The sequence below is a fragment of the Pseudophryne corroboree genome, chromosome 10 (genome assembly GCF_028390025.1).
Source record: "Pseudophryne corroboree isolate aPseCor3 chromosome 10, aPseCor3.hap2, whole genome shotgun sequence".
In the NCBI taxonomy this organism is placed as follows: Eukaryota; Metazoa; Chordata; class Amphibia; order Anura; family Myobatrachidae; genus Pseudophryne; species Pseudophryne corroboree.
In genome coordinates, this window is record NC_086453.1 from 168721889 (window position 1) to 168734731 (window position 12843).

At 48.9% G+C, this 12843-nt stretch overlaps 21 non-coding genes and 3 pseudogenes across 21 annotated transcripts; 14 read left to right on the plus strand and 10 right to left on the minus strand.

Moving 5' to 3' along the window:
- Window positions 1-201: 201 nt before the first annotated feature.
- On the plus strand, window positions 202-365 carry LOC134967503 (U1 spliceosomal RNA). The gene has a single exon (XR_010188970.1). It is a non-coding gene; the product is annotated as a U1 spliceosomal RNA (small nuclear RNA).
- Window positions 366-517: 152 nt separating this feature from the next.
- On the plus strand, window positions 518-680 carry LOC134967634 (U1 spliceosomal RNA). The gene has a single exon (XR_010189076.1). It is a non-coding gene; the product is annotated as a U1 spliceosomal RNA (small nuclear RNA).
- Window positions 681-1353: 673 nt separating this feature from the next.
- Window positions 1354-1517, plus strand: LOC134967308 (U1 spliceosomal RNA). The gene has a single exon (XR_010188810.1). It is a non-coding gene; the product is annotated as a U1 spliceosomal RNA (small nuclear RNA).
- Window positions 1518-1669: 152 nt separating this feature from the next.
- LOC134967550 (U1 spliceosomal RNA) lies at window positions 1670-1832 on the plus strand. The gene has a single exon (XR_010189007.1). It is a non-coding gene; the product is annotated as a U1 spliceosomal RNA (small nuclear RNA).
- Window positions 1833-2507: 675 nt separating this feature from the next.
- LOC134967431 (U1 spliceosomal RNA) lies at window positions 2508-2671 on the plus strand. The gene has a single exon (XR_010188912.1). It is a non-coding gene; the product is annotated as a U1 spliceosomal RNA (small nuclear RNA).
- A 141-nt stretch (window positions 2672-2812) lies between these two features.
- Window positions 2813-2975, plus strand: LOC134967765 (U1 spliceosomal RNA). The gene has a single exon (XR_010189148.1). It is a non-coding gene; the product is annotated as a U1 spliceosomal RNA (small nuclear RNA).
- Window positions 2976-3649: 674 nt separating this feature from the next.
- On the plus strand, window positions 3650-3813 carry LOC134967350 (U1 spliceosomal RNA). Its single transcript, XR_010188844.1, has one exon. It is a non-coding gene; the product is annotated as a U1 spliceosomal RNA (small nuclear RNA).
- Window positions 3814-3965: 152 nt separating this feature from the next.
- On the plus strand, window positions 3966-4128 carry LOC134967724 (U1 spliceosomal RNA). The gene has a single exon (XR_010189120.1). It is a non-coding gene; the product is annotated as a U1 spliceosomal RNA (small nuclear RNA).
- Window positions 4129-4799: 671 nt separating this feature from the next.
- Window positions 4800-4963, plus strand: LOC134967351 (U1 spliceosomal RNA). The gene has a single exon (XR_010188845.1). It is a non-coding gene; the product is annotated as a U1 spliceosomal RNA (small nuclear RNA).
- Window positions 4964-5115: 152 nt separating this feature from the next.
- Window positions 5116-5278, plus strand: LOC134967725 (U1 spliceosomal RNA). The gene has a single exon (XR_010189121.1). It is a non-coding gene; the product is annotated as a U1 spliceosomal RNA (small nuclear RNA).
- Window positions 5279-5948: 670 nt separating this feature from the next.
- Window positions 5949-6112, plus strand: LOC134967409 (U1 spliceosomal RNA). Its single transcript, XR_010188893.1, has one exon. It is a non-coding gene; the product is annotated as a U1 spliceosomal RNA (small nuclear RNA).
- Window positions 6113-6600: 488 nt separating this feature from the next.
- On the minus strand, window positions 6601-6763 carry LOC134967756 (U1 spliceosomal RNA). The gene has a single exon (XR_010189142.1). It is a non-coding gene; the product is annotated as a U1 spliceosomal RNA (small nuclear RNA).
- Window positions 6764-6915: 152 nt separating this feature from the next.
- LOC134967514 (U1 spliceosomal RNA) lies at window positions 6916-7079 on the minus strand. The gene has a single exon (XR_010188979.1). It is a non-coding gene; the product is annotated as a U1 spliceosomal RNA (small nuclear RNA).
- A 695-nt stretch (window positions 7080-7774) lies between these two features.
- Window positions 7775-7916, minus strand: LOC134967791 (U1 spliceosomal RNA; annotated as a pseudogene).
- A 152-nt stretch (window positions 7917-8068) lies between these two features.
- Window positions 8069-8232, minus strand: LOC134967537 (U1 spliceosomal RNA). The gene has a single exon (XR_010188998.1). It is a non-coding gene; the product is annotated as a U1 spliceosomal RNA (small nuclear RNA).
- Window positions 8233-8894: 662 nt separating this feature from the next.
- LOC134967668 (U1 spliceosomal RNA) lies at window positions 8895-9057 on the minus strand. Its single transcript, XR_010189086.1, has one exon. It is a non-coding gene; the product is annotated as a U1 spliceosomal RNA (small nuclear RNA).
- Window positions 9058-9209: 152 nt separating this feature from the next.
- Window positions 9210-9373, minus strand: LOC134967525 (U1 spliceosomal RNA). Its single transcript, XR_010188988.1, has one exon. It is a non-coding gene; the product is annotated as a U1 spliceosomal RNA (small nuclear RNA).
- Window positions 9374-10068: 695 nt separating this feature from the next.
- Window positions 10069-10210, minus strand: LOC134967779 (U1 spliceosomal RNA; annotated as a pseudogene).
- A 151-nt stretch (window positions 10211-10361) lies between these two features.
- On the minus strand, window positions 10362-10525 carry LOC134967392 (U1 spliceosomal RNA). Its single transcript, XR_010188879.1, has one exon. It is a non-coding gene; the product is annotated as a U1 spliceosomal RNA (small nuclear RNA).
- A 699-nt stretch (window positions 10526-11224) lies between these two features.
- On the minus strand, window positions 11225-11359 carry LOC134967790 (U1 spliceosomal RNA; annotated as a pseudogene).
- A 152-nt stretch (window positions 11360-11511) lies between these two features.
- Window positions 11512-11675, minus strand: LOC134967508 (U1 spliceosomal RNA). The gene has a single exon (XR_010188974.1). It is a non-coding gene; the product is annotated as a U1 spliceosomal RNA (small nuclear RNA).
- Window positions 11676-11819: 144 nt separating this feature from the next.
- On the plus strand, window positions 11820-11935 carry LOC134967818 (U5 spliceosomal RNA). The gene has a single exon (XR_010189174.1). It is a non-coding gene; the product is annotated as a U5 spliceosomal RNA (small nuclear RNA).
- A 275-nt stretch (window positions 11936-12210) lies between these two features.
- LOC134967890 (U5 spliceosomal RNA) lies at window positions 12211-12326 on the plus strand. The gene has a single exon (XR_010189233.1). It is a non-coding gene; the product is annotated as a U5 spliceosomal RNA (small nuclear RNA).
- A 274-nt stretch (window positions 12327-12600) lies between these two features.
- Window positions 12601-12716, plus strand: LOC134967847 (U5 spliceosomal RNA). Its single transcript, XR_010189198.1, has one exon. It is a non-coding gene; the product is annotated as a U5 spliceosomal RNA (small nuclear RNA).
- Window positions 12717-12843: the final 127 nt, after the last annotated feature.

Sequence of the window (12843 nt, forward strand, 5' to 3'; positions counted from 1 at the left end):
CTAGTTGTTGCATTTGGTTGGTTGTTTGGGGGTGCTTCAGTATTAGGCAGCCTTCTGCCCTCCCATGTTCATCTGAAAATATGTGTTCTCCCTGCAGTTGTTGTCCCCAGATGAGAGTTCCCTTGTGCTGCCTCAGTTGAATCTCCTTTACTTGACAGAGATGTGCCTGAGCAGCGGCCCTCCCCAGCCCTATCCCAAATCATACTTATTTTGCATAGGAGATACCTTGGTCATGAAGATTGTTCTCCCAGAGTGCGGTTCATTCATTGCATTCTGGGTATGCTGACCCCTATGATTTCCCCAAATGTGGGAAACTCAACTGCATTATTTGTGGTAGTGGGGGACTGTGTTTGTGCTTTCCTCTGGTCAACTCTGGTAAAAGTCAGATTTCTTTGTCTTAGATCTTCCTCTAGCCTTGTTCCTCTTTCGAGAGTTCCCTTGTGCTGCCTCAGTTGGATCTCCTTCACTTGACAGGGGGGTGCCCGAGCAGCGACCCTCCCCAACTCTAGCCCAACTCCTACTTACCTGCCAGGTGAGATACTATAATCATGAAGGTGCTTCTCCCAGGGCAAGGCTCACCCATTGCACTCTGGGTGTGCTGCTCCTGCGATTTCCCCAAATGTGGGAAACTTGACTGCATAATTTGTGTTTCCCCTGGTCGGCTCTCGTATAAATCAGATCTCTTTGTCTCAGGTCTCTCTCCAGCCTAGTTTGCTGTCTGTTTCCACTTCTTTTTTTTTGAGCCCCTCCCTTCTATACCTTTGTGCACTATCCTGACTTCTCCTCCCATCTGCTTACTTTGTGCCTTCCAACGCACAATGCGAACTACAGGTAGTGCTGCAGGGACCACACCCTTTTACTTGCCTTACAGAGCAGCTCTGGAGCTGTTACAGTGCCCAGCTGCTGCAAGAAATCAGCTTGAATGCTTCAGGGGCTGGGGCATAGCCAATATGAGCCCCACACCGAAGGAGGGTGGAGGTGTTTAATGCGAACTAGGGGTCATCCAATCGCCGCAAAAGGCCGCCATGCCCTGCTCGCCCCTTTTCTCTTTTCATATGCAGACGAGGGTTGAAGCCAACTTTGACCCACTGCTTAGATGACATCACCATATGCAAATCCATCTGCTGCAGCCTTTCCCCAGGAATGCTTGCACTAGTTGTTGCATTTGGTTTGTTGTTTGGGGGTGTTTCAGTATTAGGCAGCCTTCTGCCCTCCCATGTTCATCTGAAAATATGTGTTCTCCCTGCAGTTGTTGTCCCCAGATGAGAGTTCCTTTGTGCTGCCTCAGTTGAATCTCCTTTACTTGACAGAGATGTGCCTGAGCAGCGGCCCTCCCCAGCCCTATCCTAAATCATACTTATTTTGCATAGGAGATACCATGGTCATGAAGATTGTTCTCCCAGGGTGAGGTTAATTCATTGCATTATGGGTATGCTGACCCCTGTGATTTCCCCAAATGTGGGAAACTCAACTGCATTATTTGTGGTAGTGGGGGACTGTGTTTGTGCTTTCCTCTGGTCAACTCTGGTAAAAGTCAGATTTCTTTGTCTTAGATCTTCCTCTAGCCTTGTTCCTCTTTCGAGAGTAAACTTGTGCTGCCTCAGTTGGATCTCCTTCACTTGACAGGGGGGTGCCCGAGCAGCGACCCTCCCCAGCTCTAGCCCAACTCCTACTTACCTGCCAGGTGAGATACTATGATCAGGAAGGTGCTTCTCCCAGGGCAAGGCTCACCCATTGCACTCTGGGTGTGCTGCTCCTGCAATTTCCCCAAATGTGGGACACTTGACTGCATAATTTGTGTTTCCTCTGGTCGGCTCTCGTATCATTCAAATCTCTTTGTCTCAGGTCTCTCTCCAGCCTAGTTTGCTGTCTGTTTCCACTTCTTTTTTTCTTGAGCCCCTCCCTTCTATACCCTTGTGCACTATCCTGACTTCTCCTCCCGTCTGCTTACTTTGTGCCTTCCAATGCACAATGCAAACTACAGGTAGTGCTGCAGGGCCCACACCCTTTTACTTGCCTTACAGAGCAGCTCTGGAGCTGTTACAGTGCCCAGCTGCTGCAAGAAATCAGCTTGAATGCTTCAGGGGCTGGGGCATAGCCAACATGAGCCCCACACCGAAGGAGGATGGAGGTGTTTAATGCGAACTAGGGGTCATCCAAGCGCCGCAAAAGGCTGCCATGCCCTGCACGCCCCTTTTCTCTTTTCATATGCAGACGAGGGTTGAAGCCAACTTTGACCCACTGCTTGGATGACATCACCATATGCAAATCCATATGCTGCAGGCCTTCCCCGAGGAATGCTTGTACTAGTTGTTGCATTTGGTTTGTTGTTTGGGGGTGCTTTAGTATTAGGCAGCCTTCTGCCCTCCCATGTTCATCTGAAAATATGTGTTCTCCCTGCAGTTGTTGTCCCCAGATGAGAGTTCCCTTGTGCTGCCTCAGTTGAATCTCCTTTACTTGACAGAGATGTGCCTGAGCAGCGGCCCTCCCCAGCCCTATCCCAAATCATACTTATTTTGCATAGGAGATACTATGGTCATGAAGATTGTTCTCCCAGGGTGAGGTTAATTCATTGCATTCTGGTTATGCTGACCCCTGTGATTTCTCCAAATGTGGGAAACTCAACTGCATTATTTGTGGTAGTGTGGGACTGTGTTTGTGCTTTCCTCTGGTCAGCTCTGGTAAAAGTCAGATTTCTTTGTCTCAGATCTTCCTCTAGCCTTGTTCTTCTTTCAAGAGTTCCCTTGTGCTGCCTCAGTTGGATCTCCTTCACTTGACAGGGGGGTGCCCGAGCAGCGACCCTCCCCAACTCCTACTTACCTGCCAGGTGAGATACTATGATCATGAAGGTGCTTCTCCCAGGGCAAGGCTCACCCATTGCACTCTGGGTGTGCTGCCCCTGCGATTTCCCCAAATGTGGGAAGCTTCACTGCATAATTTGTGTTTCCCCTGGTCGGCTCTCGTATAATTCAGATCGCTTTGTCTCAGGTCTCTCTCTAGCCTAGTTTGCTGTCTGTTTCCACTTCTTTTTTCTTGAGCCCCTCCCTTCTATACCCTTGTGCACTATCCTGACTTCTCCTCCTGTCTGCTTACTTTGTGCCTTCCAATGCACAATGCAAACTACAGGTAGTGCTGCAGGGCCCACACCGTTTTACTTGCCTTACAGAGCAGCTCTGGAGCTGTTACAGTGCCCAGCTGCTGCAAGAAATCAGCTTGAATGCTTCAGGGGCTGGGGCATAGCCAACATGAGCCCCACACCGAAGGAGGATGGAGGTGTTTAATGCGAACTAGGGGTCATCCAAGCGCTGCAAAAGGCCGCCATGCCCTGCATGCCCCTTTTCTCTTTTCATATGCAGATGAGGGTTGAAGCCAACTTTGACCCACTGCTTGGATGACATCACCATATGCAAATCCATCTGCTGCAGGCCTTCCCCCAGGAATGCTTGCACTAGTTGTTGCATTTGGTTTGTTGTTTGGGGGTGCTTCAGTATTAGGCAGCCTTCTGCCCTCCCATGTTTATCTGAAAATATGTGTTCTCCCTGCAGTTGTTGTCCCCAGATGAGAGTTCCCATGTGCTGCCTCAGTTGAATCTCCTTTACTTGACAGAGATGTGCCTGAGCAGCGGCCCTCCCCAGCCCTATCCCAAATCATACTTATTTTGCATAGGAGATACAATGGTCATGAAGATTGTTCTCCCAGGGTGAGGTTCATTCATTGCATTCTGGGTATGCTGACCCCTGTGATTTCTCCAAATGTGGGAAACTCAACTGCATTATTTGTGGTAGTGTGGGACTGTGTTTGTGCTTTCCTCTGGTCAGCTCTGGTAAAAGTCAGATTTCTTTGTCTCAGATCTTCCTCTAGCCTTGTTCTTCTTTCAAGAGTTCCCTTGTGCTGCCTCAGTTGGATCTCCTTCACTTGACAGGGGGGTGCCCGAGCAGCGACCCTCCCCAGCTCTAGCCCAACTCCTACTTACCTGCCAGGTGAGATACTATGATCATGAAGGTGCTTCTCCCAGGGCAAGGCTCACCCATTGCACTCTGGGTGTGCTGCCCCTGCGATTTCCCCAAATGTGGGAAACTTCACTGCATAATTTGTGTTTCCCCTGGTCGGCTCTCGTATAATTCAGATCGCTTTGTCTCAGGTCTCTCTCTAGCCTAGTTTGCTGTCTGTTTCCACTTCTTTTTTCTTGAGCCCCTCCCTTCTATGCCCTTGCGCACTATCCTGACTTCTCCCGTCTGCTTACTTTGTGCCCTCCAATGCACAATGCAAACTACAGGTAGTGCTGCAGGGCCCACACCGTTTTACTTGCCTTACAGAGCAGCTCTGGAGCTGTTACAGTGCCCAGCTGCTGCAAGAAATCAGCTTGAATGCTTCAGGGGCTGGGGCATAGCCAACATGAGCCCCACACCGAAGGAGGATGGAGGTGTTTAATGCGAACTAGGGGTCATCCAAGCGCTGCAAAAGGCCGCCATGCCCTGCATGCCCCTTTTCTCTTTTCATATGCAGATGAGGGTTGAAGCCAACTTTGACCCACTGCTTGGATGACATCACCATATGCAAATCCATCTGCTGCAGGCCTTCCCCCAGGAATGCTTGCACTAGTTGTTGCATTTGGTTTGTTGTTTGGGGGTGCTTCAGTATTAGGCAGCCTTCTGCCCTCCCATGTTTATCTGAAAATATGTGTTCTCCCTGCAGTTGTTGTCCCCAGATGAGAGTTCCCATGTGCTGCCTCAGTTGAATCTCCTTTACTTGACAGAGATGTGCCTGAGCAGCGGCCCTCCCCAGCCCTATCCCAAATCATACTTATTTTGCATAGGAGATACAATGGTCATGAAGATTGTTCTCCCAGGGTGAGGTTCATTCATTGCATTCTGGGTATGCTGACCCCTGTGATTTCTCCAAATGTGGGAAACTCAACTGCATTATTTGTGGTAGTGTGGGACTGTGTTTGTGCTTTCCTCTGGTCAGCTCTGGTAAAAGTCAGATTTCTTTGTCTCAGATCTTCCTCTAGCCTTGTTCTTCTTTCAAGAGTTCCCTTGTGCTGCCTCAGTTGGATCTCCTTCACTTGACAGGGGGGTGCCCGAGCAGCGACCCTCCCCAGCTCTAGCCCAACTCCTACTTACCTGCCAGGTGAGATACTATGATCATGAAGGTGCTTCTCCCAGGGCAAGGCTCACCCATTGCACTCTGGGTGTGCTGCCCCTGCGATTTCCCCAAATGTGGGAAACTTCACTGCATAATTTGTGTTTCCCCTGGTCGGCTCTCGTATAATTCAGATCGCTTTGTCTCAGGTCTCTCTCTAGCCTAGTTTGCTGTCTGTTTCCACTTCTTTTTTCTTGAGCCCCTCCCTTCTATGCCCTTGCGCACTATCCTGACTTCTCCCGTCTGCTTACTTTGTGCCCTCCAATGCACAATGCAAACTACAGGTAGTGCTGCAGGGCCCACACCGTTTTACTTGCCTTACAGAGCAGCTCTGGAGCTGTTACAGTGCCCAGCTGCTGCAAGAAATCAGCTTGAATGCTTCAGGGGCTGGGGCATAGCCAACATGAGCCCCACACCGAAGGAGGATGGAGGTGTTTAATGCGAACTAGGGGTCATCCAATCGTCGCAAAAGGCCGCCATGCCCTGCTCGCCCCTTTTCTCTTTTCATATGCAGACGAGGGTTGAAGCCAACTTTGACCCACTGCTTAGATGACATCACCATATGCAAATCCATCTGCTGCAGCCTTTCCCCAGGAATGCTTGCACTAGTTGTTGCATTTGGTTTGTTGTTTGGGGGTGTTTCAGTATTAGGCAGCCTTCTGCCCTCCCATGTTCATCTGAAAATATGTGTTCTCCCTGCAGTTGTTGTCCCCAGATGAGAGTTCCTTTGTGCTGCCTCAGTTGAATCTCCTTTACTTGACAGAGATGTGCCTGAGCAGCGGCCCTCCCCAGCCCTATCCTAAATCATACTTATTTTGCATAGGAGATACCATGGTCATGAAGATTGTTCTCCCAGGGTGAGGTTCATTCATTGCATTCTGGGTATGCTGACCCCTGTGATTTCCCCAAATGTGGGAAACTCAACTGCATTATTTGTAATAGTGGGGGACTGTGTTTGTGCTTACCTCTGGTCAGCTCTGGTAAAAGTCAGATTTCTTTGTCTCAGATCTTCCTCTAGCCTATCCCAAATCATACTTATTGTCATCCAAGCAGTGGGTCAAAGTTGGCTTCAACCCTCGTCTGCATATGAAAAGAGAAAAGGGGCGTGCAGGGCATGGCGGGCTATTGCGGTGCTTGGATGACCCCTAGTTCACATTAAACACCTCCACCCTCCTTCGGTGTGGGGCTCATGTTGGCTATGCCCCTGCCCCTGAAGCATTCAAGCTGATTTCTTGCAGCAGCTGGGCACTGTAACAGCTCCAGAGCTGCTCTGTAAGGCAAGTAAAAGGGTGTTGGCCCTGCAGCACTACCTGTAGTTCGCATTGTGCGTTGGAAGGCACAAAGTAAGCAGACGGGAGAAGTCAGGATAGTGCGCAAGGGCATAGAAGGGAGCGGCTCAAGAAAAGAGAAGTGGAAACAGACAGCAAACTAGGCTGGAGAGAGACCTGAGACAAAGAGATCTGAATTATACGAGAGCCGACCAGGGGAAACACAAATTATGCAGTCAAATTTCCCACATTTGGGGAAATCACAGGGGCAGCACACCCAGAGTGCAATGGGTGAGCCTTGCCCTGGGAGAAGCACCTTCCTGATCATAGTATCTCACCAGGCAGGTAAGTAGGAGTTGGGCTAGAGCTGGGGAGGGTCGCTGCTCGGGAACCCCCCTGTCAAGTGAAGGAGATCCAACTGAGGCAGCACAAGGGAACTCTCGAAAGAAGAACAAAGCTAGAGGAATATCCGAGTTAATGAAATCTGACTTTTACCAGAGCTGACCAGAGGAAAACACAAACACAGTCCCCCACTACCACAAATAATGCAGTCGAGTTTCCCACATTTGGGGAAATCATAGGGGTCAGCATAACCAGAATGCAATGAATGAACCTCACCCTAGGAGAACAATCTTCATGACCATGGTATCTCCTATGCAAAATGAGCATGATTTGGGATAGGGCTGGGGAGGGCCGCTGCTCAGGCACATCTCTGTCAAGTAAAGGAGATTCAACTGAGGCAGCACAAGGGAACTCTCATCTGGGGACAACAACTGCAGGGAGAACACATATTTTCAGATGAACATGGGAGGGCAGAAGGCTGCCTAATACTGAAGCACCCCCAAACAACAAACCAAATGCAACAACTAGTACAAGTATTCCTGGGGGAAGGTCTGCAGAAGACGGATTTGCACACGGTGATGTCATCCAAGCAGTGGGCCAAAGTTGGCTGGAACCCTCATCTGCATATGAAAAGAGAAAAGGGGTATGCAGGGCATGGCGGCCTTTTGTGGCGCTTGGATGACCCCTAGTTCGCATTAAACACCCCCACCCTCCTTCGGTGTGGGGCTCATGTTGGCCATGCCCCAGCCCCTGAAGCATTCAAGCTGATTTCTTGCAGCAGCTGGGCACTGTAACAGCTCAAGAGCTGCTCTGTAAGGCAAGTAAAAGGGTGTGGGCCCTGCAGCACTACCTGTAGTTTGCATTGTGCATTGGAAGGCACAAAGTAAGCAGACGGGAGGAGAAGTCAGGATAGTGCACAAGGGTATAGAAGGGAGGGGTTCAAGAAAAAAGAAGTGGAAACAGACAGCAAACTAGGCTGGAGAGAGACCTGAGACAAAGAGATTTGAATTATACGAGAGCCGACCAGGGGAAACACAAATTATGCAGTCAAGTGTCCCACATTTGGGGAAATCGCAGGAGCAGCAAAACCAGAGTGCAATGGGTGAGCCTTGCCCTGGGAGAAGCACCTTCATGGTTATAGTATCTCACCTGGCAGGTAAGTAGGAGTTGGGCTAGAGTTGGGGAGGGTCGCTGCTCGGGCACCCCCCTGTCAAGTGAAGGAGATCCAACTGAGGCAGCACAAGGGAACTCTCGAAAGAGGAACAAGGCTACAGGAAGATCTGAGACAAAGAAATCTGACTTTTACCAGAGCTGACCAGAAGAAAGCACAAACACAGTCCCCCACTACCACAAATAATGCAGTCGAGTTTCCCACATTTGGGGAAATCACAGGGGTCAGCATACCCAGAAAGCAATGAATGAACCTCACCCTGCGAGAACAATCTTCATGACCATGGAATCTCCTATGCAAAATAAGTTTGATTTGGGATAGGGCTGGGGAGGGCCGCTGCTCAGGCACATCTCTGTCAAGTAAAGGAGATTCAACTGAGGCAGCACAAGGGAACTCTCATCTGGGGACAACAACTGCAGGGAGAACACATTTTCAGATGAACATGGGAGGGCAGAAGGCTGCCTAATACTGAAGCACCCCCAAACAACAAACCAAATGCAACAACTAGTGCAAGCATTCCTGGGGGAAGGCCTGCAGCAGATGGATTTGCATATGGTGATGTCATCCAAGCAGTGGGTCAAAGTTGGCTTCAACCCTCATCTGCATATGAAAAGAGAAAAGGGGCGTGCAGGGCATGGCGGTCTTTTGCGGCGCTTGGATGACCCCTAGTTCGCATTAAACACCCCCACCCTCCTTCGGTGTGGAGCTCATGTTGGCTATGCCCCAGCCCCTGAAGCATTCAAGCTGATTTCTTGCAGCTGCCGGGCACTGTAACAGCACCAGAGCTGCTCTGTAAGGCAAGTAAAAGGGTGTGGGCCCTGCAGCACTACCTGTAGTTCGCCTTCCACTGCACAAAGTGAGCAGACGGAAGAAGTCAGGATAGTGCGCAAGGGCATAGAAGGGAGCGGCTCAAGAAAAGAGAAGTGGAAACAGACAGCAAACTAGGCTGGAGAGAGACCTGAGACAAAGAGATCTGAATTATACGAGAGCCGACCAGGGGAAACACAAATTATGCAGTCAAGTTTCCCACATTTGGGGAAATCGCAGGAGCAGCACACCCAGAGTGCAATGGGTGAGCCTTGCCCTGGGAGAAGCACCTTCATGATTATAGTATCTCACCTGGCAGGTAAGTAGGAGTTGGGCTAGAGTTGGGGAGGGTCGCTGCTCGGGCACCCCCCTGTCAAGTGAAGGAGATCCAACTGAGGCAGCACAAGGGAACTCTCGAAAGAGGAACAAGGCTAGAGGAAGATCTGAGACAAAGAAATCTGACTTTTACCAGAGCTGACCAGAGGAAAGCACAAACACAGTCCCCCACTACCACAAATAATGCAGTCAAGTTTCAAACATTTGGGGAAATCACAGGGGTCAGCATACCCAGAATGCAATGAATGAACCTCACCCTGGGAGAACAATCTTCATGACCATGGTATCTCCTATGCAAAATAAGTATGATTTGGGATAGGGCTGGGGAGGGCCGCTGCTTAGGCACATCTCTGTCAAGTAAAGGAGATTCAACTGAGGCAGCACAAGGGAACTCTCATCTGGGGACAACAACTGCAGGGAGAACACATATTTTCAGATGAACATGGGAGGGCAGAAGGCTGCCTAATACTGAAGCACCCTCAAACAACAAACCAAATGCAACAACTAGTGCAAGCATTCCTGGGGGAAGGCCTGCAGCAGATGGATTTGCATATGGTGATGTCATCCAAGCAGTGGGTCAAAGTTGGCTTCAACCCTCATCTGCATATATAAAGAGAAAAGGGGCGTGCAGGGCATGGCGGCCTTTTGCGGCACTTGGATGACCCCTAGTTTGCATTAAACACCCCCACCCTCCTTCGGTGTGGGGCTCATGTTGGCCATGCCCCAGCCCCTGAAGCATTCAAGATGATTTCTTGCAGCAGCTGGGCACTGTAATAGCTCCAGAGTTGCTCTGTAAGGCAAGTAAAACGGTGTGGGCCCTGCAGCACTACCTGTAGTTTGCATTGTGCATTGGAAGGCACAAAGTACGCAGACGGAAGGAGAAGTCAGGATAGTGCACAAGGGTATAGAAGGGAGGGGTTCAAGAAAAAAGAAGTGGAAACAGACAGCAAACTAGGCTGGAGAGAGACCTGAGACAAAGAGATCTGAATTATATGAGAGCCGACCAGGGGAAACACAAATTATGCAGTCAAGTTTCCCACATTTGGGGAAACCGCAGGAGCAGCATACCCAGAGTGCAATGGGTGAGCCTTGCTCTGGGAGAAGCACCTTCATGATCATAGTATCTCACCTGGCAGGTAAGTAGGAGTTGGGCTAGAGCTGTGGAGGGTTGCTGCTCGGGCACCCCCTGTCAAGTGAAGGAGATCTAACTGAGGCAGCACAAGGAAACTCTCGAAAGAAGAACAAGGCTAGAGGAAGATCTGAGACAAAGAAATCTGACTTTTACCAGAGCTGACCAGAGGAAAGCACATACACAGTCCCCCACTACCACAAATAATGCAGTCGAGTTTCCCACATTTGGGGAAATCACAGGGGTCAGCATACCCAGAATGCAATGAATGAACCTCACCCTGGGAGAACAATCTTCATGACCATGGTATCTCCTATGCAAAATAAGTATGATTTGGGATGGGGCTGGTGAGGGCCGCTGCTCAGGCACATCTCTGTCAAGTAAAGGAGATTCAACTGAGGCAGCACAAGTGAACTCTCATCTGGGTACAACAACTGCAGGGAGAACACATATTTTCAGATGAACATGGGAGGGCAGAAGGCTGCCTAATACTGAAGCACCCCCAAACAACAAACCAAATGCAACAACTAGTGCAAGCATTCCTGGTTGAAGGCCTGCAGCAGATGTATTTGCATATGGTGATGTCATCCAAGCAGTGGGTCAAAGTTGGCTTCAAATCTCGTATGCATATGAAAAGAAAAAAGGGGTGTGCAGGGCATGGCGGCCTTTTGCGGCGCTTGGATGACCCCTAGTTCGCATTAAACACCTCCACCCTCCTTTGGTGTGGGGCTCATGTTGGCTATGCCCCAGCCCCTGAAGCATTCAAGCTGATTTATTGCAGCAGCTGGGCACTGTAACAGCTCCAGAGCTGCTCTGTAAAGCAAGTAAAAGGGTGTGGGCCCTGCAGCACTACCTGTAGTTTGCATTGTGCGTTGGAAGGCACAAAGCAAGCAGACGGGAGAAGTCAGGATAGTGCACAAGGGCATAGAAGGGAGCGGCTCAAGAAAAGAGAAGTGGAAACAGACAGCAAACTAGGCTGGAGAGAGACCTGAGACAAAGAGATCTTAATTATACGAGAGCCGACCAGAGGAAACACAAATTATGGAGTCAAGTGTCCCACATTTGGGGAAATCGTAGAAGCAGCACACCCAGAGTGCAATGGGTGAGCCTTGCCCTGGGAGAAGCACCTTCCTGATCATAGTATCTCACCTGGCAGGTAAGTAGGAGTTGGGCTAGAGCTGGGGAGGGTCGCTGCTCGGGCACCCCCCTGTCAAGTGAAGGAGATCCAACTGAGGCAGCACAAGGAAACTCTCAAAAAAAGAACAAGGCTAGAGGAAGATCTGAGACAAAGAAATCTGACTTTTACCAGAGCTGACCAGAGGAAAGCACATACACAGTCCCCCACTACCACAAATAATGCAGTCGAGTTTCCCACATTTGGGGAAATCACAGGGGTCAGCATACCCAGAATGCAATGAATGAACCTCACCCTGGGAGAACAATCTTCATGTCCATGGTATCTTCTATGCAAAATAAGTATGATTTGGGATAGGGCTGGGGAGGGCCGCTGCTCAGGCACATCTCTGTCAAGTAAAGGAGATTCAACTGAGGCAGCACAAGGGAACTCTCATCTGGGGACAACAACTGCAGGGAGAACACATATTTTCAGATGAAAATCTTGGTCATGCTCTGGTTTCTCTTCAGAATGAACAAATCTTTCGCCTTTTACTAAAGATTTCCGTGGAGAGGAGCAAAACCGAGTTTTATCTCAATTTTTGCATGCCCCATCTTATTGGGGTTTCTTTTATCGGTTTAAAGATAGAATGAGTGTGCTCTAATGTAAGCTCATTTGCATAGAAATGACAGTAAATGTTTGTTTCTTTTCAAACTGAACTTTCTTGACTATACAAATTGCTTGAAAGATCTGGGAGCACATGGAAAAAGAGTACAAACCATGTTTATAGCAAGAGGAAGCCTGGTGAGAAATCTGCTTTCTTTCTTTCAAATTGGGCGCTCACTTTGATCTGAATGAGGACTGCTGGCATGGCACTCAGGCAACAGGTGGAATCTTGGTCATGCTCTGGTTTCTCTTCAGAACAAATAAATATTTTGCCTTTTAATAAAGATTTCCGTGGAGAGGAGCTAAACTGAGTTTTATCTCAATTTTTGCATGCCCCATCTTATTGGGGTTTCTTTTATCGTTTTAAAGATAGAATGAGTGTGCTTTAATGTAATCTCTTTTGCATAGAAATGACAGTAAATGTTTGTTTCTTTTCAAACAGAACTTTCTTGACCACACTAATTGCTTGAAAGATCTGGGAGCACATGGAAAAGAGTACAAACCATGTATATAGCAAGGGGAAGCCTGGTGAGAAATCTGCTTTCTTTCTTTCAAATTGGGTGCTCACTTTGAGCTGAATGAGGACTGCTGGCATGGCACTCAGGCAACAGGTGGAATCTTGGTCATGCTCTGTTTTTTCTTCAGAACGAACAAATCTTTCGCCTTTTACTAAAGATTTCTGTGGAGAAGAGCAAAACTGAGTTTTATCTCAATTTTTGCATGCCCCATGTTATTGGGGTTTCTTTTATCAGTTTAAAGACAGAACGAGTGTGCTTTCTTGGTAGCTTTAATGTAAGTTTATTTGCATAACAATGACAGTAAATGTCTGTTTCTTTTCAAGCAGAACTTTCTTGACCATATTAATTGC